Here is a 23718-nt window from a genome sequence, read left to right on the forward strand (position 1 = left end):
AATAAAAGCGATCGATTTTTGGAATGGCGATCAGGAATTGGAATGATCTTTTTGGAGAACATCTGATCTGAGGTAAGGAATCTATTTAAGTCTTGGGATAATCAGAGTTGTATTCGCTGAGATCTCAGCGTTCGCCCTATGTGTGATGTGGCTGTTTGTGCGCGATCGCTTTGAGGAAATCAGAGAATCGATTTTTCAGATCGCCTATATAGCGTGCATACGTACACATATACCATCGATAATCTAGCATTTATTTGAAAACGATTCATAAATAGGCCGAAAAATTGACAACGTTTTTGTGTATTCTAGAATATTCCAGTAAAGGGCGATTATCATGGAATATTTATATTTTCCTTGAAAACGAGGGCTTTTCAAAATGAAAATGAACCGATAAAAAAACAATCCGCTTCGACAATGTTGACTGGAAAACGAGTCATTGATAAGCGACGGGCAGATTAGACACATAGCCATAATTTAAAACATAGATTAGGCGTTATTAACGCTAACATTGAAGTGGATGGTGGGCATTCAAGCGGTAAATCAAGATTAAGCTTGGGCTCTGAAAGTGTTAAAAAAGGCAAGGAATTAAGTCACTATAAATAAAACGATATAGGGATTATAGAATCAAGGAGTGATTACCATACTAATAAACCCCGTCCTAAATAATGACGGCCAGGAGAATAATGGGACTTTTGGGAGCAAGAGGTGAATAACGCTCCCTTTATTTTAACCCCTGCATCGCTTGTCATCTGAAGGCTTTATTGCACCTTCCTCTACATGGGAGAATTATGTCGCTGTGGCTGTCCAGTGTCCACATTACCCCCCCCTACACACACACACACACATACACACACACACACACACACACACACCACTGGCTACCTGTGATTGCTGATGTGTGGTGCTATAAGCTCCATTCTCCCCTCTTATTAGATGACAAGTGTGTGAAGCCATTACTGAGTCACTAATGCAACATCAGCAGCATTGCTCCACACACACACTCATACTTTACGCGCACGCGAGTGGTAATTGGCTTCAGCTGTGTCCCTCTTGGGTTTGCTAGCCGGGTCAACTTGTACAAACATTGGCCTCAAATAGAGAAGCATCTGCACTTGAGGACACTGTGGGGTCCATGAACGATCTTTTTTGTTGTTGTTTTGGACTCGTTTGGAAATGGGTATCACAAGACTAACTAACTTCATTAGTGACGTGTTGACCGAAGCGCTTGAGCTTTTTATGTTGTATTTGCGTCACTAACTCTTGTGTGTCTCTCCTGATGAAGTGGGAATGGAAGCATGTGCTGGAAGCCCCCTTGTCCCCCAACGTACCGACACGTCACCACCCTGATCAGTGACACACACACTGACGGAGACGGCCTGTGTTTTGCTCTTGCTTACACAGTGCCTGATGATCACACCAGACTTGGGAGGCAGATTTGGGGTTTCCCCTCCTTAAGAAGGCTCTTCCACGGCTCTTGCTGTTCCAGTTTTAACACTGACATTAGCGTGGTTCACAGAGAATAAACTATAAGAATAGCTGCCAACCTATTTCCTAGTTTGCCACACTTGTCTCTGTTTATCCTATTTATACTCATTGTCACTGCTGGAGCCGAGCTCCCTCCCATCAGCCCCAGCTGTGGCACAGCAGCAGGCCCAGTGCCAGGCTGGACGCCATGCTGCATGCCAGGCTGCTGTCACTCAACTGCCACCCCTTGGGACACCGCGGAAGAACAGGCTGGCTGGTGTGACCTACATAAGAGCTCCTCATTGTGTGCGTGTGTGGTATTTTAGTCTCATCCACTCCCTGTTTGCATTCTGAGCTACTTCTCTGAAGCATCATTTTAGGGCATGTTTAATTTGCTGCCTGTGTAACGAAGGGGGGATGGAAAAAAAAGTGAGAGGAGTCTGAGGAGAGATGAGAGGAGTCTGAGGAGAGGTGAGGAGTCTGATGAGAGGCGGAGAGTCTGAGGAGATGAGTCTGAGGAGAGGCGAGGGGTCTGAGGAGATGAGAGATGAGAGGAGTCTGAGGAGAGGCGAGGAGTCTGAGGAGTCTGAGGCGAGGAGTCTGAGAAGAGGCGAGGAGAGATGAGAGGAGTCTGAGGAGAAGCGAGGAGTCTGAGGGGAGGAGAGATGAGAGGAGTCTGAGGAGAGATGAGAGGAGTCTGAGGAGATGAGAGGAGTCTGAGGAGAGGCGAGGAGTCTGAGAAGAGGCGAGGAGAGATGAGAGGAGTCTGAGGAGAGGCGAGGAGTCTGAGGGGAGGAGAGATGAGAGGAGTCTGAGGAGAGGAGAGATGAGGGGAGTCTGAGGAGATGAGAGGAGTCTGAGGAGAGGCGGGAGTCTGAGGAGAGGCGGGGAGTCTGAGGAGATGAGAGGAGTCTGACGAGATGAGATGAGAGGAGAGGAGTGATGAGATGAGATGAGAGGAGTCTGAGGAGAGGAGTGATGAGAGGAGGAGAGAAGAGGAGTAGGGATGGGTACCGAATCCGGTACTTTTAACACATCCAGTGCCGTTCACGAGAGGTCACTGTGGGCCGTCGGCCAGCGATTTAATGAATGGGGATACATGCCTGTGTTTGCAGTGCTAAAACTATATTAAATATTATAGCTATGGATCTAATAATATAGTCGATTGTCATTTAGTTTCTTCCGGTCAAGATGCAAAAAACAGATAATTTTTTCATCCATACATTCCAGTTTTATACCGTGGTGAATATGAGTATAGTTTTAGAGTAATTCTGTGTAATCCCAGGAAACGCCGCTAAACAGCGTTTAGTGCATGTCACTAGAAACCGTGCCATTCCTCGCTTGGATCAGCAATCAATTTGAAATCAACGCTATATTATCTGTATTATGTTTCAGAAAGGGAGTGGGGGGGGTTCTATGCTTCGATCGTCACCAACGGCATATGTTGTGGAGTAACGTTACAATAACGCTTTCAGATCACAACGAAGGCATGCTCGGATCAACGCAAGATTGATACCATATAGCCCTTACCTTGACTAGGATGTACTGCAAAAAGAATATTCCAATTATCTGATCGTCATTCCAAGTATTGATGTCGACCGTGTTGCCAACATGATCCACCAAAGCACATGAATCCGTGGTGCTCGATTCTCCCCAATCCATGTGTTATAAACGTTACTCCTCCCCGACCAGGAAAACCCGGACCGGACTTTTTAGATCGACGTACAGGCGGAGCCAGAGATTCCAAGGATGTGCAATACCGGCCGCAAGGCGTTAGGCGGCGGTATTGGACGTTTGCAATCTCAGACCCATTCAGGACAGCCTGCACAGGCTGCCTCGATGGATTATGAATGGAAATAGCGAATAAAAGAAATAACGACCCAGAAACGAGAATCTTCGTTTCTGGCACTGAACCGTTGGGCCACAGAAACGAGAATTCTCGTGAACGCCACTGGATGTGTTAAGGGTACAGACCGAATCACGTCGGTACTACCGAGTACAGATTCACGTGAGATCCACCGGTGCCACATTTCGGTACTGTAAAAAAAAAATAAAAGTATTTTTATTTAAAAAAATATAATTTAAGTCTGATGACGTCAACGTTTAGTTTACCGCGAAACGAAACCTATGAAGTGTGCTGCACGTTCACGTCGTCGTTCACGCGCACAATACACGCTTACCTAGGATTTGACTTGATTCAACAACAAAGCAGTCGGGGCAATGGCAAGCCGAAAACGGTCGCAAGTGTGGTTACACTTTACAAAGCTACATGCAGACAACGCTTGCTGCAATATTATATATATAAGATAAGATATTCCTTTATTGATCCCCTTGGGGAAATTCAGGCGTCGTAGCAGCATGGGGGGAGGGGAGGTACAGGTAGTAACAAGTTCAACAAGCAGTGTAAACAATATAACAAGTCAATATAATTAACTAACTAACTGAAATATACAGTATTCACATAAGGTGCAGTATGCATAAGGTAGCTCGACTCCCACCACGGAGCTAGCCTTCCTCACCAGCTTGTTCAGTTTGTTGGTGTCCCTCGAGTTGATGTAGCCCCCCCAGCATGCCACAGCATAGAAGAGGACGCTGGCCACTACAGACTGGTAGAATGACTGCAGCAGTCTATTGCAAACATTGAAGGACCTGAGTCTCCTCAGGAAGAACAGCCTGCTCTGTCCCTTCCTGTAGAGGGCCTCTGTGTTGTCTGACCAGTCCAGTTTATTGTTCAGGTGTACCCCAAGGAACTTATATGACTCCACCACCTCCACCTCCTCCCTTCCGATGGTGATGGGAATCGGGGGGGGCCTCTTCTTGCCCCTCCGGAAGTCCACCACCAGCTCCTTGGTCTTACTGGTGTTGAGTTGGAGGTGGTTGCTGTCGCTCCACCCCACAAAGCTCTCCACCAGGGCTCTATACTCCTCCTCATTGTCGTCGGTGATGTAGCTTACGATGGAGGAGTCATCAGATAACTTCTGCAGGTGGCACCCGCTTGAGTTGTGGCAGAAGTCTGAGGTATAGAGGGTGAAGAGGAAGGGTGAACAGTTCCTTGGGGGGCGCCGGTGTTGCTCACCAGTACGTCAGACTGACTGTCCTTTAGTCTGACGTACTGCGGTCTGTCAGTGAGGTAGTCCTTGATCCAGGCCACCAAGCCGTGCTCCAGCTGCATCACGGAGAGCTTCTCCGCTAGCAGTGATGGCTGGATGGTGTTGAAGGCACTGGAGAAGTTGAAGAATATAATCCTCACTGAGCTGCGTGGCTTCTCCAGGTGCGTGTACGCTCTGGGGAGCATATAGATGATGGCGTCCTCCACCCCGATGTTTGCCTGGTATGCAAACTGCAGGGGGTCGAGGGGGTCACACACCAGGGGCTTTAGGTGTTGCAGGACCAGTCTCTCGAACGTCTTCATGACGTGTGACGTCAGAGCGACTGGCCTGTAGTCGTTGAGGGTGCTGGAGGTCTTCCAGAGCTGGGGCACCCTCTCCAGCCTCAGGGAGAGGTTGAAGAGATGTTGGAGCGGTGCTGCCAGCTCCTCCGCACATGCTTTGAGCCCCCTGGGATTGGTGTTGTCCGGTCATCTGGCCTTATTCACACTAATCTTGGAGAGCTGCCTCCTGACCTGGCTGTTAGTGATGGTCAGGGTTGGGACTGTGCTGTTTGCTGGGATGGTGGGGTTGGTGTTTGTGGGTGGTGGTGGGCAGGCTGCTGCTGCTGTTGGGTGTGGGGTGCTGATGGGTGTGGGTGGGTGGGGGGGTGCTTGAGAGGTGGGGAGGGGTGCTGCTGGTGGTGTTGGTTGTTCTAAATAAATAATAATGATAATAAATAAGGCTTAAGTACAGAAAAAAGGTACCGTTGGGTACCGGTATCGATTCACAGGTACCGGTATCAGTTCAAATGTGAACGGTACCCAACCCTAAAGAGGAGTCTGAGGAGAGGAGTATGTTGAGACGAGTCTGAAGAGAGGATGAGGAGTCTGTTAGGAGAGGAGAAGAGAAGATGAGTGAGGAGAGTAATCTGTGAGGAGAGTAGTCTGAGCAGAGGATGAGGAGTCTATTAGGAGAGGAGAGGAGAAGATGAGTCTGATGAGAGTAATCTGTGAGCAGAGGAGTGATGAGATGAGAAAGTGAAGAGTGAGGAGAGGAGAGGAGTCTGAGCAGAGGATGAGTCTGTTAGGAGAGGAGAGGAGAAGAGAAGGGGAGTCTGAGCAGAGGATGAAGAGTGAGGAGAGGAGTCTGAGCAGAGGATGAAGAGTGAGGAGAGGAGAGGAGTCTGAGCAGAGGATGAAGAGTGAGGAGAGGAGAGGAGTCTGAGGAGAGGAGAGGTGTCTGAGCAGAGGATGAAGAGTGAGGAGAGGAGAGGAGTCTGAGGAGAGGAATCTTGACTAGAGTAGAGCGGTCTTATCTGACACTGTTGGACCAACACTAATTTGTCAAGTACACACGGCAGGCGGTGCTGTCACCCCACCTTTTCCCTTTGCATTCTCTAGCTTTCTCCTTGGCTCTCACACACACACACACTGTCATCTCATTTCTCCTGTGTGTGTGTCCAAAAAGTCTCCAGTGTTTGCGTGTGCTCTCGCTCTCTCCTTTCCCTTTCTCCTTCTCCTTCTCCTTCTCCTTCTCCTTCTCTTTCTCTTTCTCTTTCTCTTTCTCTTTCTCTTTCTCTTTCTCTTTCTCTTTCTTTTTCTCTTTCTCTCTCTTTTTCTCTCTCTCTCTCTCTCTCTCTCTCTCTCCCTCTTGTTTATTATCTCATTTGAAACTTGCAGCCAGGGGGAGGCAAACAGACTTGGCCTGTTTTTTAGATGAGTGTTGTCTTGTCCAGAAAGCTCTTGCCGGCTTGTGATTGGACAGATAAACAGCTGGTTCCAACTTCCAAGCTCTCACCGACCTGTGATTGGACAGATAAACAGGTGGTTCCAAGCTCTCGCCGGCCTGTGATTGGACCGATAAACAGGTGGTTCCAAGCTCTCGCCGGCCTGTGATTGGACAGATAAACAGGTGGTTCCAAGCTCTCGCCGGCCTGTGATTGGACAGATAAACAGGTGGTTCCAAGCTCTCGCCAGCCTGTGATTGGACAGATAAACAGGTGGTTCCAAGCTCTCGCCGGCCTGTGATTGGACAGATAAACAGGTGGTTCCGCGGCTGCCTGCCTGAGATACAGTCATCCAGGTCTAGAGGTCAGGACAGGACCACAGAGGAACCACTCATGTATATACTTTTATAACTTTCCCCAAGATCATATTTGATATGCATAGCCGAGATTCAATGTAAACCAGACCTATTATGAATATCTCTCCAGCAGAGAATTGTATTATCTGATCCTGCTTTGCATGCACACATAGGCAAATCATTTGTAACCCTTGGCCCTTGCCACATAGAATTATTCACAATTAACTCCTTAATGGCCAGACCCGAGATATCTCGGGTTAACTCGTCATGCGTTGGTTGCCAGACCCGAGATTTCGCGGGTTTTGATCCTTTGATCTTTTCCCTCTGTTCCCCGTTCTAAATCATCATCCGGATCATTCTAGCCGTCCCTGGCTCGTTTGTATATGTTTGAATTGCAATGCCGATCGACTATCACCAGGTGGCGGTATCGTCTGTGTCTGAACTGGAATGGCTTGGTGTTGATACACAGCCTCACTTAAATTTTTTCTTGGTAGTGGCCCCTGCTTGAACAGAAATTCACATTGATTGCCTCGAAATTCCGTTGCCTAAGCATATTTGACCATCGAAACGTGTATAGACATAATACACTGGTAATGGCGATGGCGATGCAATCACTTGGAATTATTCTTTTTGGAATACCTTCTGGCTAAGGTAAGGTATATTCTATGTCTATTTTACCGAATCTGAAAACGTGTTTTTCTAACTATCACAGTTCTGTGTTTCACCGGATGTAAAACATGCTCGGCAGACACGATCACAGTTTTGAGACGACGCCTCCCCCTTGATGATTTTGTGAAGGTACATATATACATGTTATATACCTTTTGATTTGGGAGTATTCAGGGGTTCAGGGAATCAACCAGAACGATTCGGGCTTATTGCACATAAAGCGTTTTATCTTTAGGCGATCTATGAAAAAATACTGGATTATCTTGGAAATGCGCAAATGAGCAACCAATGCTCATAATCATTAATTAAAAACGGTCAGTAATTGACTCTTGGATGCATATTAGCGCTTTCCTTGCTTCACATGCTGTTGGTAGTGGTACAGCTATGAAAGATGCCCAATTAAGCCAACAAATCTAAAATCTATTCCTTGTACACCCTCAAGCCTAATGGAGATGGATTAAAGGGGACAGACCGCTCAGGCAGGCTGTCATAAGTCCAGTATCTCTACTGCCTTTGGCCAGACAGGAAGACGGGCCACCCTGGATCAGCATCCTCCACTTAAAAGAGCTGTGAATGAATGGGCCCCATCTACTCCTACTTGTCAGAAGCTGTTTGGCACACCATGAGAAAGAGCCATTAAACTTTAACCAGCCCACAGGGCAAAATGGAAGCGTGTGTGTGAGAGGGAGAGAGGGAAAGGGGAGATAACGGCTGTGTCATCATGATACATTAATGAATGATTGTAAGATGTTGTATTGTTGACCCATGGAATTGGAATTTCATTGAAGTTTCTGTTTCTTTCATTGAAAGAAAAATGATCGGATATTGTCACCATGGAGAGATAGAGTAGGAAGTAGGTCTTGAGGAAGTAACCCGGGTTAATTCGCCATGCGTTGGGCGCCAGACCCGAGATATCTCGGGTTTTGGTCGTTATTTATTTTATTCTATATCTTTATTAATTTCAGGCACCCGGACCTCTGGGTTACCATAGGGAATCATTCTGAGATCGCCAGAGTGCAATACCGGCCGCATCCTGCTAGGTGGCAGTATCGCCCACCCTTTGAAAGCCTCCTGCACACCGGGTGTTACACTTAAATCCCTCCGGACGCCATGTTCTGGGTCAGGCGAGTCTAGCCGTTCACCCGATCACATTGAAACGCGTCCAATGACCCTCCATGCATGTGTGTGCCGGATTATGTCAAGGACACGATGGACACCAATATTGGAAATCGCGATCAGACAATTGGAATATTCTTTTTGGAATACCCCCGATCAAAGGTAAGGACTATCTGACGTCAATTCCAGCTTGATTGTACAATGTTTTCATATCGATCCAGCTGATCAGCGTGTGTGGTGTTCAATAGAGTTGTTCCGATACCAGTATCGGAAATGCCTCCGATACAGCCTAAAAATATGCTGGTATCGGTATTGGCGAGTATGCGTCAAATCTATGCTCCGATTTCATATGATGCAATTTATCAACAACACGTGCAGTATCCTCCTGCTGAGAGTGAGCATTATAAAACAAACATGTTTTTAATCGACCGTGAATTAAAGTGTCAATACTGTTTGTCATTTTAACAGCAGATACTTTCTTAAATGCCATCGCCCCGACAGAGCGGTGTGACGGGGGGCTCTGATGTGTTCGCTTGCTGGTGTTATTAGCATTAGCTGAAGAGCTAGCTGAAAAGCTAGTTTTAGCTTCAACGTTACCTTGGCTAAAGTTGGGGCTATTCATAATCCAGCAATAATGGCTGCAGACCTGCAAGCAAAGTACAGCAAGTTGGCAAAGGAGTATTCCAAGGTAAATCACTTTTACAACAGTAACGTTACATTGTCTTTCCATCTAGCTCACGTTAACTGGCTAACCTAAGTGTCGTCACTGATCGACCTCTTGCACACATGCACGCAATTAATGACATGTTGCGGACAGCCATACCGGTGACAATGTTTAGCTTTTAGTGCCAAAGGATAAGAGTCTGAGGCGGAGTCTCAAAAGAGAATGTTGAATATTTATTTTGCATCGAAAATCGCAACATACACGTTACTACTAGCTAACTGAACCGGAGCCGACTGGATAACAAGTGCAACAACGTATACCGTCCGTGCGGAACCAATGTCCCAACACCAACAACAGTTCCGTGGGTGAACTCATTGAGCATAGTTGTCAATTAATGATAATACTAATCTATACAATCACCTGTTGTTGAATAAATACCATTACTTTCTAGTTATTACTCAAACAGTATATATAAAACAGTATCTGTAGCTGTATAAAAAAAAGAGAGAAAATGTTTTATAATATAAATTATTATAAAAAAGAATTTAAATGTATGCACTGGTATCGGATCAGTACTCTGTATCGGCCGATACCCAAAGCTTAGGTATCGGAATCGGATCGGGAAGGAAATTCTTTTATCAGAACATCTCTAGTGTTCAAGACGAATCCGGCTACTGGCCATCAAAGCAAAGTTACTGGCCACCCTTTCATGCATTCATGATGAAACATAATAACTATTATATACATTTGATTTGGAAATAGTAGCGTGTCCAGGCAAGAAACGCCAACGCTTATAGTAGAATTCACGTAGCGCCCTATAACTCAGCTTTTCAGGAATTATCCCGGATCACTCCTAAACTATACAATATTCACCACGGGATAACGTGTGAACGTATACATGAAACAATTTATTCTTTTTTGCATCTTGGACAGAAGATAGTTACTGTCAAATGACCATAGTATTGTATCCATAGCTATAATATAGAATATAGATATAGCTCGGCAAACATCGTCACGCACAGTGAAAATAGGCTCTAGATAGCTGGCGCTCTAGCTACGAGGATAAGGCTAATCCCCGGCGCCCAATGTGTTAACAGCAAAAACAATGAGACCCTGTGTAGATATACCCGGCTAGTGAAAGGGACTCTGTGTTTAATTGGGACTCAGCTTTTAAATAAAGTTATACATGTATACATTATTCTATTTGTATGGCGTAGGCCTACTGTGTATGTAGATCTTAAAAGCCATCTTGACAGCGTTCATGTTTATGTTGAAATACACATTACCTACACTAGTTATGTCTCTTGTTGTATTGGTTTGCCCTCTTGTGGACTTAACACGCAATGATAGATATTCAAATAGTTCGACCTATGCGGTTTTCTTGGAAGGAATAATCTAACGTAATTTTTTACCCAGTGTTTCGACAGCCCTCATGCTCACTACCCCCTGTGGTGCGTCAGGTGTAGTGCAGTTTCAGATGTATTTTTTCCTTCCCCTCCTCCCGTAATAGAGGTTCCAGTTTCCCTGCTGTGTTGTGTTAGCCTGACCACAACCCTGTGACTAAATCGCGGAGGTGCTCCAGTATGCTACTCCATCAGCTGCACGGATGGGGTTTAGGTCAGTACCAGCCAGGAGACAGATGGATGTCCACTTTGGCCCTCTGCCTAGTGTCTCCTGTGTCTGCCTGGGGATGTGAGATGCCTGCTGCATGCGATGACATACCACGGAGGAACATGCCACAAGACACCTTCATGTGATTAATATCAATCTAGAGATGTGCACTTGTGCATCGTATCAGTTGATGAATACCCCCCCCCCCCCCCCCCCCCCGTAAAACAAACATAATTTCTTTCCTTCTGGTCGCACACAATAGCACATATATTTGCAATTCCCCTCCTTTCTCATTCCCCTGCTGCGTTGCTTTTTCATCCCCCTACTGTTTTCTCTTGATTTCCCAGCCTGCCTCTCCTCTCCCCTCTTCTCCTCTCTTTTTCTCCCCCCCTTCTTTCCACTCCTCTCCCCTCATCCCTGGTTTGTTTACAAGCATCCCAGTGAGCCCTCTCATCTGAGTCTGGTTCAGACATCACACAGCAGTGAGCCCTGGCAAAGAGTGTGTGTGGGTGGGGTTTGTCTTTTACCCTTTATACATACATAATACCAGTGTCTTTGTGTGACTGCCTCTGTGGGTAGTGTGGGAATGTCTTTACCAGATCGACAACCCATTCCATTCCATATATTTATTTTTCTTTTGGTGAAGTGATTTGAGTCAACCCTACCCAGGGCTCCATGGGTGGACAGGGAGACATTAAAGTCAGTTCTACCCAGGGCTCCATGGGTGGACGGGGAGACATTAAAGTCAGTTCTACCCAGGGCTCCATAGGTGGACAGGGAGACATTAAAGTCCAACTGTAGGGCCTTTTTTCTTAACACTCAGAGGTCGGCTCACGCTGTTTGCACCCGCCGGCGGGTAACAAAGGCATTGAGAATTTCTCAGAAATGGCAAGAAATTCATGCATTTCAGAAATCGATAAAAATAGAAAAATGGCATTTTTGAGTGCTTTGAGATGTTATATATGTCTCCTTATTTGCCAAACTTAATACGACTTGTAAATATGTTTAATTCTTGCTAGATGGTATGGTTGTAATTATCCCCGTTTTCCAGAGAACTACATCGCGTCACGAAACGCACATACACGCACGCACACACACAGTTTTTGCAATTTTATTTGCTTTTTTGTACATTTTGCCTAAATTCATCGCGGTCGCTCTCTGCCAAATATCATATGAGGCACCTATGTATTATTATTGTAATTCACAATATATTTCAAAATAAATTTCTAATGACTCTGCACCCCAGTGATATATAGGGTTGTTCATTGTACAATACAGGGTTGATGTTTCTTGTTGATTATTATTCTGTTTTTTTTATAAAATTGTGTGATATTCTATTCCATTTTTTTTATTTTTTTTTATATATATAGTGATATAAACTAGATATAAACATGCTGGCTGTGTGTGTGTGTCAGTAAGGAGGTTGAAAAGAAAAACATTACTGCAGCTCACAAAAGTTGCAATAACTATTCATTGGTGGACACGCACTATGTACAGTCAGGCAACAAAATAAGCACCCGCCAAGCGCCCAATGGCGTGTAGATTTACTCTTTGGCTGGTAAATTACGGAGTCTACTCAGCCACACTGGCGTGAAAAAAAATTGGGAGCCAACTTTCTGAATTTTCAGAATTTTCATAAAAGAAATCGCTTCTGTTGTCAGCAGTCGCTTCTATACGTGACGTGTGTGTCCATGTCCGTTCGTAGCATGAGATGCGCGCACCGCTTACTTCACTTACCGTACTTTTCGCACTATAAGCCGCACCTGACTATAAGCCACAGCAGCTAAATTGAATGATGTGTACATATATGTGACCAGGTATGGACTTCAGGGTCATGTTGAGGGGTCTTCATTTTTTTTTTTTTTTTTTTTTTTTACATATTATGAAAGTACAGATTCATACCTTCAAAATAAGCCATCACTTGAACATTTTGGTGGGATACTTTGCAAGCTACTTCCTATGATTCATGGTGATTATCACAAAACGTATTCAGAGATAATAGCCTTCAAGAGACGAGCAGGCTATTCAGTGACAATAGTGAAACAACTACAACACTACCCAGAAGTCATTGTAATCCATGGCCCCCCTCTCTCTAGGGCAATTAACACCTGGCAGCTTTCCAGTCTGAGGCTCTTTGTTATTACAATGAGTCTGGTGACTGGTAGTGGTAGTGAAAGGGACCCTGATAATAAACAAGAAACTTAATCAAGTTTCAAGATTTTATTAGCATTTAAAATAACACGAGATAAAAATAGACATGCTAAAGTCAATGTTCAATGTTCTGATGGCCTCTCCAGAAGCATTTAGATGTAAATACATGTAGTGTGGTAGTGAAAGACACAACAACTAGGTTAACCTTCTGTAGTGTGGTAGTGAAAGGTTAACCTTCTGTAGTGTGGTAGTGAAAGGTTAACCTTCTGTAGTGTGGTAGTGAAAGGTTAACCTTCTGTAGTGTGGTAGTGAAAGGTTAACCTTCTGTAGTGTGGTAGTGAAAGGTTAACCTTCTGTAGTGTGGTAGTGAAAGGTTAACCCTTGTGCTGTCCTAACGATGAGGGAGCTCACTGGGCTTAAGGGAGAGGAAAAGATACATCATGTTTAAAGCCATATAATTTTAACTGTTTACTATTTTTAAAACATTTTTTTACCCATGTTTAACATTCATAGCCTATTCTCAAGATATCTGTAAAAAATTACACATATTTTCGAATTTTAACCACTTAAATTAGTGTTTGTTTGATACCACGTCAGTTTTTATTGAAATAAAATGTTTTTTCATCGAAAAAGACGGATACATGTTTGTTTTGACCATATTTCTAATATTTATTTTTGATAAATACCAATTAGAAATATCTCGACGAATTACCTCTGAATATGAATCAAAAAAAATATTAAAGATTCGCTCACTAGTTCGACCAGAAACGGAGTTGAGGCGAAACTTTACCAAGTGGTACACTGCGAGTGCGTTTCAAAAGAAACGGATACATGTTGTTTTTGACCATATTTCTAATATTTATTTTTGATAAATACCAATTAGAAATATCTCGACGAATTACCCCTGAATACGAATAAAAAAAAATATTAAAGATTCGCTCACTAGTTCGACCAGAAACGGAGTTGAGGCGAAACTTTACCAAGTGGTACACTGCGAGTGCGTTTCAAAAGAAACGGATACATGTTGTTTTTGACCATATTTCTAATATTTATTTTTGATAAATACCAATTAGAAATATCTCGACGAATTACCCCTGAATACGAATCAAAAAAAATATTAAAGATTCGCTCATTAGTTCGACCAGAAACGGCGTTGAGGCGAACGTTACGAAGCGCTCAGCGGTTCGAAATGTTGTTTGACCATATTTCTAATATTTATTTTTGATAAATACCAATTAGAAATATCTCGACGAATTACCTCTGAATATGAATCAAAAAAAATATTAAAGATTCGCTCATTAGTTCGACCAGAAACGGCGTTGAGGCGAACGTTACGAAGCGCTCAGCGGTTCGAAATGTTGTTTGACCATATTTCTAATATTTATTTTTGATAAATACCAATTAGAAATATCTCGACGAATTACCTCTGAATATGAATCAAAAATATTCAAATTCAAATATTAAAGATTCGCTCACTAGTTCGACCAGAAACGGAGTTGAGGCGAAGCATTACTAAGCGCTTCTGTAGTGTGGCAGTGAAAGGGTTAACGCGCGCCTCATCTCATCTCCCCTGCCTATACACGGTGCCAGCGCAGAAAATAGTTTACATCAGGGCCCCCACAATAATAATAATCTCTCGCTCCGATGAAAAAGCCATTTTTTATCACTCCGTTTCCGTATTAAATTAATTTACTTTTAGCCATTAGGTTGGAAAAAATGCACCCTACCGAAATTCGTTCGCTCATAAAATTCGAACTGTGTTTTAATGGTTTTTAATTAAGTTAAAACACGCGTTTTATAACGGCCGTCAAGGCCTCTTTTTTTTAATCTTTTTTTTAGACACTGCGTTACGTTGCTTATAACTTATAACATTAAGATAGTGTATTAATAGTGTGTTATTCTCTCTCTGAGAAAGGAGAGCTAAATAATGACGTCTGTGTGTTAACACCTATTAAGTACACCTATTAAGCCCCCTGTGGACAGGCCCAAGCCCGCGCGTGTAGTTTTTCTCCTCACTTGGAAGAAAATTTGTGGAACTATTATAACAATAATTACCTCATTTACAAGTTGTATTTAAGTTTGCAACTAAGGGCAAATAAGGGAACACATTAATGACAATTCAAATATGTAAAAAAAATCAAGATTTCGATTTTTAGGATTTTCTGAACAGCAAGACATTTTCTTCATTTCAGAGCACCTCCCCCTTTGCGGATCAAATCGGGTTTGGTCACGGCGGGTCACATATAAGCCGCACTGGACTATAAGCCGCAGGTGTTTTAATCTTTAATTACCATATGTAATTAGCATTGGGACACAATACTGTTGGACAAATAACAAGAATTAACTCATTTACAAGTTGTATTAAGATTAGCAAATAAGGGAACAGATAAATAACATTTCAATGCAGTCAAAAAAGCAATATTTAGATTTTTACATTTTCGGGTTTGGTCACGTCGAGTCACATATAAGCCGCACCGTTATATAAGCCGCAGGGTCGAAAAATGGGGGGAAAAGCCGCGGCTTATAGTCCGAAAAGTACGGTACTTACTAAAATGAGGATACTCTTCCGTAATGCACACACAATAGCGAATAAATCAAGACCCTACAACTTGTCTACTAGACTTCGCTTGGATGTGCGAGTAAGTTGATTGTGTTTTTGTTATAACGTTAGTTCCGCATGTTCCGTGTGTCGGCTTTCACTTTCAGTCAGGGTTAGAAATGAACAATTTTTTTCCAAGGCTATTTTTGCCCCCCTTATTGATTTTTGGGGGCTTTTTTTTGTATTTTGGGGGCACTGAATTTTTATGATAAATTAACATAAAAATTATAAAACATTTACCATATGCCATTTTGTGGCTGCGACAGTCTTCGTCCCTATGTTTGATAACGTAATGTTAATGTCTCCATAATATAGGGCTCTACGCTAACCTTTTGTGCTCCTAAATAAAATTTAAATAAATAAAATCTAAGGGCGGCTAAGTGGCGCAATGGGCAAGGCGCTCGCCACTAATGCAAGAGATGCTGGGTTCGAGCCCAGCTCCCGGCATTGCTACCAGCTTGGCTGGTCGTTCATACTAACACAATTGGCAGTGTTAGGGGTGGGAAGCTGGTGGGTGGGGATTGGATGTTGTGGACAGCGACTCCTACAGGTCGGTTGGTGCGCCTGCGCAGCAGAATCAGGAAGCAACGGGGGCGGCGTGTCCCTCCCATGCAGACCCTCGCCGCTGAGAGATCGCGCTGTGCAGGTGAAAAGATGCAACAGCTGCCTCCTCGTGTACCGGAGGGGACACGTGATGTAAGGCTTCGTCCACATTGCAGCCGGCTTGTGGGAGGCATGGCCTAACAGCGTTCGAGACAGGGGAGGGTAGAATTAGACAATACGAAATTGGGATGGGAGAAAAATAGAAAATGGGAGAAAAAAGTAGATCAAAAAAAATATAAATCTAAATAAAAATGTAGGAGCACAAATAAATTTAGGAGCACAGTGAAAATTGTTCAAGTAACAGAGTTTATTAAAAAACTATTTATTACATGCATATTATAATGTGCGTGTGCATAAGGCCAAACATCTGTGCAAATAGCACATACCACCAATACAAAATCACACATTGGCCCATGCCTACTAGACGCAAAGGATATCGGTTGTCAAGCTGCTTTTGTATGTTGTAGTGTTGTCACAATACCAACATTTTGACTTTGATACAGATAGGAAAGGTAATGGAATATATTATTAGATGACCTAACATGGAACATTAATTTATTAAATAAATATTAGTAACTAGAGTTGTTCCGATACCGATACCAGTATCGGAAATGCCGCCGATACTGCCTAAAATGCTGGTATCGGTATCGGCGAGTACCCTCTAATGTTGCGCTCCGATACCATGACGTAATTTATCAACAACACTGCGGACGTTGGGCTCTGTAGATACTTTATATACTCATACTTCGCTGGGTGAGCATTATAAAACAAACGTGTGCTTAATCGACCGTGAATGAAAGTGTCAATTGCCATTAACAGCAGAGCAGATACTTTCTTAAAATGCCATTGTCCCGACAGCGCTGTTGACGGGGAGCTCTGATGAGTTCGCTTGGTGGCTGGTGTTATTAGCATTGAACAGCTAACCGAAAGCTAGCTTTGACGTTACCTTGGCTAAAGTTGGGGCTATTCACATAATCCAGCAATAATGGCTGCAGATCTGCAAGCAAAGTACAGCAAGTTGGCAAAGGAGTAATCCAAGTTAAATCACAATGTCACCGGCAGTAACGTTACAGTCTTTCCATATAGCGGTAGCTCATGCTAGCTAACATAGCTCACGGTAACGTTGTCATTGCACAATTGCACGTCGCGTACACAATTAATGACATGTTGCGGACAGCCATATCGGCGACAATGTTTAGCTTTTAGTGCCAAATGATAAGAGTCTGAGGCGGAGTCTCAAAAGAGAATGTTGAATATTTATTGTGCAAAAATCACAACAACAGAGCCTCTGGTACTAAACGGAGCCTTCTTGTGGAAGCAAGTGCAGCAACGAATAATGTCCGTGTGGAACTAATGTGCCAACAACCTTTCCGTGGGTGAACTCATTGATATAGTTTTCAATTACTGATACTAATACTAATCTATACAATCACCTGTTGTTGAATAAATACCATTACTTTATAGTTATTACTAAAAAACAGTATATATAAAACAGTAGCTGTATTAAAAAAAAAAACGTTTTATAATTTATATAATATTTTTTTTATTTTTTTAATGTATGCACTGGTATCGGATAAGTATCGGTATCGGCCGATACCCAAAGCTTAGGTATCGGAATCGGATCGGAAAGGAAAAAATGGTATCGGAACATCTCTATTAGTAACCTATACATAATAAAAAAGACTGTGCCATTTTAAATCGAATTGAGCTGGATTCAATGAATTTGAACCATTTTCATATCCATTACGAGTCAAAATTCTCCGCTCTCTCTAAAGCAATGCATGTCGACTGGAGCGTGTCTGTCTGTGTCTGACTCAGCCTCTGCTTTGGTCCAATCACATTCCCCCACCCACAGTCTGCGAATCAAAAGCAGAGTATAGGGCGGGTCTTCGCAGCATGCTTGGTTGTCTCTCAGCGACCTGCACTGCTCTCACCTGGGGCAGTGTAGCGCATAATGTTTATATATATCTATGGTGTAGCAGGGCTCCGTCGTCTCGAGTCTATTACACTTAAGTAACTTACTCTCATGCTCGCTCGCACACACACACGCACGCTCTCTCTCATGCTTGAGTCGCACACACACACACGCTCTCTCACACACTCGCTCTCCGCTCTCATTCCAACTCCGCTTCTCATGCTCGCTCGCTCGCACACACACACACACACACAAGTGAAAAAAGCACTACTGAGTTTCTAATCTTCACTCGTCTCGCACATTATGCGAGTAAATGATTTTTCCTGTTCGCACACATATTTTTAGGGGCACATGCGAGTGAAATGCTCGCACTGTAGAGCATATATATAGTTATATATATAATTAGTAAACTGTCTGGGGCATTTTTTGCCCCCCTTAACTGATTTTCGAGGGCATTTGGTAAATTTTAGGGCATTTTGCCTCAAGCTCCCCTTAATTTCGAACCCTGCACTTTCAGTAAGTTATGTTTGTAAAGCCTGGATGCTAACGTTAGCCAGACTAATTGTTTGCAGAACAATGCTGCAAAGATACAGCCATCACTATTTAGACCCTAATGTAAGTTGAGGAGCCTTGTCTGTCTGTCTGTCTGTCTGTCTGTCTGTCTGTCTGTCTGTCTGTCTGTCTGTCTGTCTGTCTGTCTGTCTGTCTCTGTCTGTCTGTCTGTCTGTCTGTCTGTCTGTCTGTCTGTCTGTCTGTCTGTCTGTCTGTCTGTCTGTCTGTGTGTGTGTGTGTGTGTGGGGCTTCCTTGTACTTCTGTTCATGTGGACATAAATAAACATTTCATGTGTGTGTGTCCCGACCCCACTTCTCCTAGTCTCACACATGACACAACTGTCTATACACGCAGAAGCATACTGGTAGTACAACCTTGATTCAGAATGCATGTTGCCAACGCAATGTGACGGTCTCCGGTTGCTACTGGATAGAACAGAATGGTAGCCAACACTCTTTTTTTTAGTGATTGATTGGTTAATTATGAAATGTTCATTTTAGTCGACGGCGAAAGATTGGACAGGTTTCGGCTGTCCTAACTGTGGTGGGAAGTTCGTTCCACCATTGTGGGGCAAGGACCGAGAATAGGCGACTTCTCTTTCCCTGGCGCTCTGCGTTATTTCCTGCTGGATGACGAGCAGAGTCTTTTTTTCAACCCAAAAATACATTCTCCTGCATTAGCTCATAGGAGAAGCAGCGGTCGTTATGAAATCAGGCAGCGTATTGTATCCTTCTCGTTTTGCGTCCTTCTCTTCTTAACCTTGTTTATCGGCCCATCTGTTGGAACGGCCTGCATCTAAAACAAGTTATTAGATTTTCTGTCCCCTCCATTTTATTCGGCTTCCCTTTCAGTGGAGTCTATTCTCGTTGGTTGTAAGTCAGGTCGTCCAAATGAAATAATGGAAAATGGACATGTGGGTGGGTGAGCTGGGGGGGGGGGAGGGGCAGTCTGACATTGAGATGGAGGAGAAACACACACACACACACACTACTGCACATAGTAAACAGACAGTACTGGCATAGTTGACATCAATCATAGCATTTACAGCAGGTCCTCATGGTAATTCCATAGATGTATTGGATTGGGGAGGGATTGGGATTCCACGCCAGGCGCCGTCCAAAGACACAGGAAAAGGATTGGCGAGCAGATTAAAGCCCGAAAGAGGTCAACGTTGTTCAGCTGCTGGGAAGGGGACATTAGGGAGTCAGGAATTTCAATATAAATGTAAAATAGCCGACAAGGGCCATCCTCCTCGATTTGAGGCTAGTGCTCGAGCACAAGTGGGCTCAAGATACAGACCCGTGCATGCAGAGACACTCTGGACAAGCCCTCATGGAAAATGACATGGCTTTGGTTGTTGCTACTTGGATGCTTAGCTCACACCCCCTCCACAGACCCAGGTCACGAAGTGGCCTCTAAAGATACACCCCCCCCCCCCCCCCCCCTTGTTTTTAAGGCAATGTATAGCTGAGAGAATCTCAAGCAATTCAGGAAAGGTACAGACCTTGAAAACAGACCAGACTACATTTGTCTAGCTATTTTCCTCACGTTGTCTTGGCATTGCCAAGAGCAGACCTTTTCAAAGACTCATCTTGAATACAGAAGCAACGCGCCTTGTTGCCCTTTATCAGGACCGCCTAAGTGACTAAGCCCTTTTTCTTTCACAGTTATGAGTTGTTGCACTCTTTTAGCATTGTATTCGTTGAAATATAAGTAAACAAGATATTTGATAGTTTGGCATGAATATGCCAACACCTAAAGAGCCGGTATCCCTTGCCAGTGGTGGCTGACTCTGTTGCTAACGTTCACTGCTCCTGACAGGAATATAGCTAAACAAAAAAATCTAAAGCTCCAGGCGTAAATGAAATAGATCCTTATTCTAGACAATTATACCAAAGAATTGTGGAAAGACTATGATGACCACAGACCTTGGAGCGGGCAGTCGTTTGACATTTTATTTCCCCATCTGGATTTGGTGCTCCAAATAGACTAATAGAGCCTGTTTACCCTGTATTTGTGACTAGTCGTGTCACTTCTAGATGATTGTTTCCAGAACCAGCCAGGCGATCCCAGCTGAATATTCCTCGTTAAACCTGGTTTCCCCTGTTCTCCTCCTCAATGCTGTATCTACAGTACCAGGCAGCCATGTAGAACCTGCCATAGGACCTGGAGCATGGAACGCCATGGGGTTTGAGGGTCGTCCAACCGGTGCGTCATCTTAATTATCCGCAAGCACTTAGGGGAGGCTCCAGCAGCCCCAGGCCTCCGGGCTGCGCACCTCCTGTTGTTATTCCAGGCTTCCATTTATGAGTGTGAGGTTGGAGCTGTCTGGTCCGGTCACACGGGATGAGGGAGACTGTGGGCCATTGTAGAGGATCCCCCCCGTCCCAATGTGTCTCACTGCCAGTCTCTCCATGTGACCCGGTCTCTCTTCTTGTTTCTCTCCTTCTGCATGTTTTCTCCCGCTAATCCCCCCTCTCTGCCTCCACTCTTCTGCTCATTCCCCCTCGTGTTGTTTCTCTCTTTCCTCTGCATGCTCTTTAAGTATTTTTTTTTCTTTTGACAAGCTCTCTGTTGACCTTCATTCACCTTCCTTCTCTTTATCCCCCCCCCCCCCACCCCTCTCTCTCTCTGTGTCTACAGCCTAGCCAGTCTGAATTTTCTAATCAGTCAGCTTGGCTCGTCCTATTTTTCTTGAAAATGCCTTTTTCTCTCTTCTTTTTCTTATTGGATTCAGTCTAGTATTTGGAGAGGATGGAAGGTGGCTCCCGGGGGCCTGCAGGCTTTACTTTAGATTTGCTTCCCTCGTTTGCCCTCCCGACCACCTCGTCCCGCCTTCCATTTTTCTAAAGAGCCAAACGCGGTCCTGAGTGGTGTTAGGGGATGTAGAAATGCGTTATCGTGGCGGCTCATGGGCCAGGCGGTGCGTTCTGTTTGCGAGGAATTCCAAATTGAGTTCTGGACCAGCTTTGAGTGCCTCTGGGCTGCTCCTTTATCCCACCATGTCATTTGTCATTTTGTCCTGGAAATCTAATAATCTTTAATATCCCCTTTCACCAGCTTGAGACTGCTCACCACGATCCATCTCTAGTGGTCCTCTACGACACACTCTCACTCCCTTTCATCTCTCCTCCTGAGTGCAATCTCAGAGCAATCTGGAGCTTTCTCCCCATCTCTCTCTCCCTCTCTCTCTCTACCTTCAATCACTTAGCACAGAGCTTGGTACACACACACACTCCTCTCTTTCTTATCTCTATTTCCCCCTCTCTCTTCTCTCTGCTCCCTCACTCTTTTCTATCTCTCTCTCTCTCTCTCTCTCTTCTCTTCTCTGCTCCCTCACTCTTTTCTCTCTCTCTCCTCTCTGCTCCCTCACTCTTTTCTCTCTCTCTCTCTCTCTCTCTCTCTCTCTCTCTCTCTCTCTCTCTCTCTCTCTCTCTCTCTCGCTCTCTCTCTCTCTCTCTCTCTTCCCCCCCCCCCCCACAGGCCTAGGTTCATTTGAGGCTAAGAGATGGATGGTCCACTAATATTGTTCTTTCATGTTGTTGGATATTGGAGGATTTTTTTCCTCTTATCTTCAAGAGCAGCGCAAACGTCTTGTTTCTTCTCACATACATCAATATATTCACAATGTTAGTTTTCTCAAACACAGTTAGATTTTCGTCGCGAGGTGCTCAATAGAGCCGAGCCCTCGTAGCCCATTAATCAGTCTGTTTGGATTTGTATGTTGTTGTTTTTTCCCATACTGAACGAGTTATTTTCTGAAAAATTATAAGCACATACAAGATTTAAAGAGGTGCTTTTGCATTACTGCATGTAGAGAAACTCATTTTACAGATTTGTCTAAAGATTTCTGCAGCGGAGGACAGCCCTAGTGCTCAGAGATATGAAGTAGTCATTATATAGGTTTATTTTAACAATGTTACACCTTCCTGACTTAAAGGGGAACAGCAGCCATTTTTTTTTTACATATTTTACATTTATATTGTTTAGGGGGTACCACAACATCTTAGAAAAAAGCCCACACTGTACTCATGCATGCGCATTGATCGAGAACACGCTTCAAACCCTTTTGGGGAGAGCGTCATCAAAGTAATCTCTCCAGGCAGCTCAACAAGGAAATGAATGGAGCGTGAAATTACAGTGAAATTAAAACCTAAAATACATTTTCAATAATAGACAGAGCACCATTTTCTGGAAGATGAAAATATTCTAACCTATAGGGCAGGTATATATTACATTCCTGAGTTAGTTTGTTTTCTAGTGATTATGTGAAATTAACACCAAAGGGAAGTCTGGGCATCAGTGCAGGCAGGGCTTGTTTTACTGCACGGCTTGATGCATTAGTTACTCTCAATGTGCATTTCCTGACTCAAAATGACAAAATATTGTGATCAATATCACCATTGCTACTCTCACTCAATCCTACACAGCACTGGTAAGCGTGACTTCTCAATGTGACTTGTAAACAAAAAGCAAATTGACGAGACAAAAAGCAAATTGACGAGAGCACCGCTGGTCTGATGTAGCCTTCATACTACAACCACGCAGCCCTCTGACTGCACCGTTCACATACGCTCACAAAATCAATGGTTACAGGAAAATGACCAAACTCAGAAATGTAAGTTATACCTGTCCTAGCTTTACAAGCCTTTCCTCTTCAGAAAAAAATGGTTATTGAATCAGTATTTTAAGTTTTAATTTCGCTGTTATTCCGTGCTCCATTAATTTCCTCATTGAGCTGCCTGGCGAGATTCCAGTGATGCTGCTCTCTCCCCACAGGGCTGTGAAGAGCGTCCTCGATAAGGCAGGCATGAGTACAGTGTGGGCTTTGTTGTTGCCCTTTTAAACCTTGTGTCTTCAACCTTAGCTTCAACTAGTCCTTCTCAGGACATCAAGCCATTAAACCTGAATAAGTGCTCTGGTGTATTAGAGTGTGAATACGTTCATTAAAGTGTGAGTATGTGCTCTGATCTTGTTTCCATCCAGCGCTTTTTGGATTGAATGTTTATTCGATTGATTTTTTTTTTTTTTTTTTTTTTTTTTTTTTAACAGAAAATGTACACACATTCTCACATTTGGAGATCATACCCATACACGTATATAAACATACATATACACAAAAACACACATACACACACAATGCATTATTTTATGATTAGAATCCATATACTGTAGGATTGAAATGTTAGAAGTTCAATATCA

General features: G+C 43.7%; 1 protein-coding gene across 5 annotated transcripts in view; it reads left to right on the forward strand.

Annotated features, from left to right (window-relative positions):
- birc6 (baculoviral IAP repeat containing 6) overlaps positions 1 to 23718 on the forward strand; it is a 384970-nt gene that overhangs the window by 270438 nt on the left and 90814 nt on the right. The window lies entirely within an intron of this gene.

The sequence above is a fragment of the Notolepis coatsorum genome (assembly GCF_963971535.1).
Source record: "Notolepis coatsorum genome assembly, chromosome: 9".
NCBI lineage: Eukaryota > Metazoa > Chordata > Actinopteri > Aulopiformes > Paralepididae > Notolepis > Notolepis coatsorum.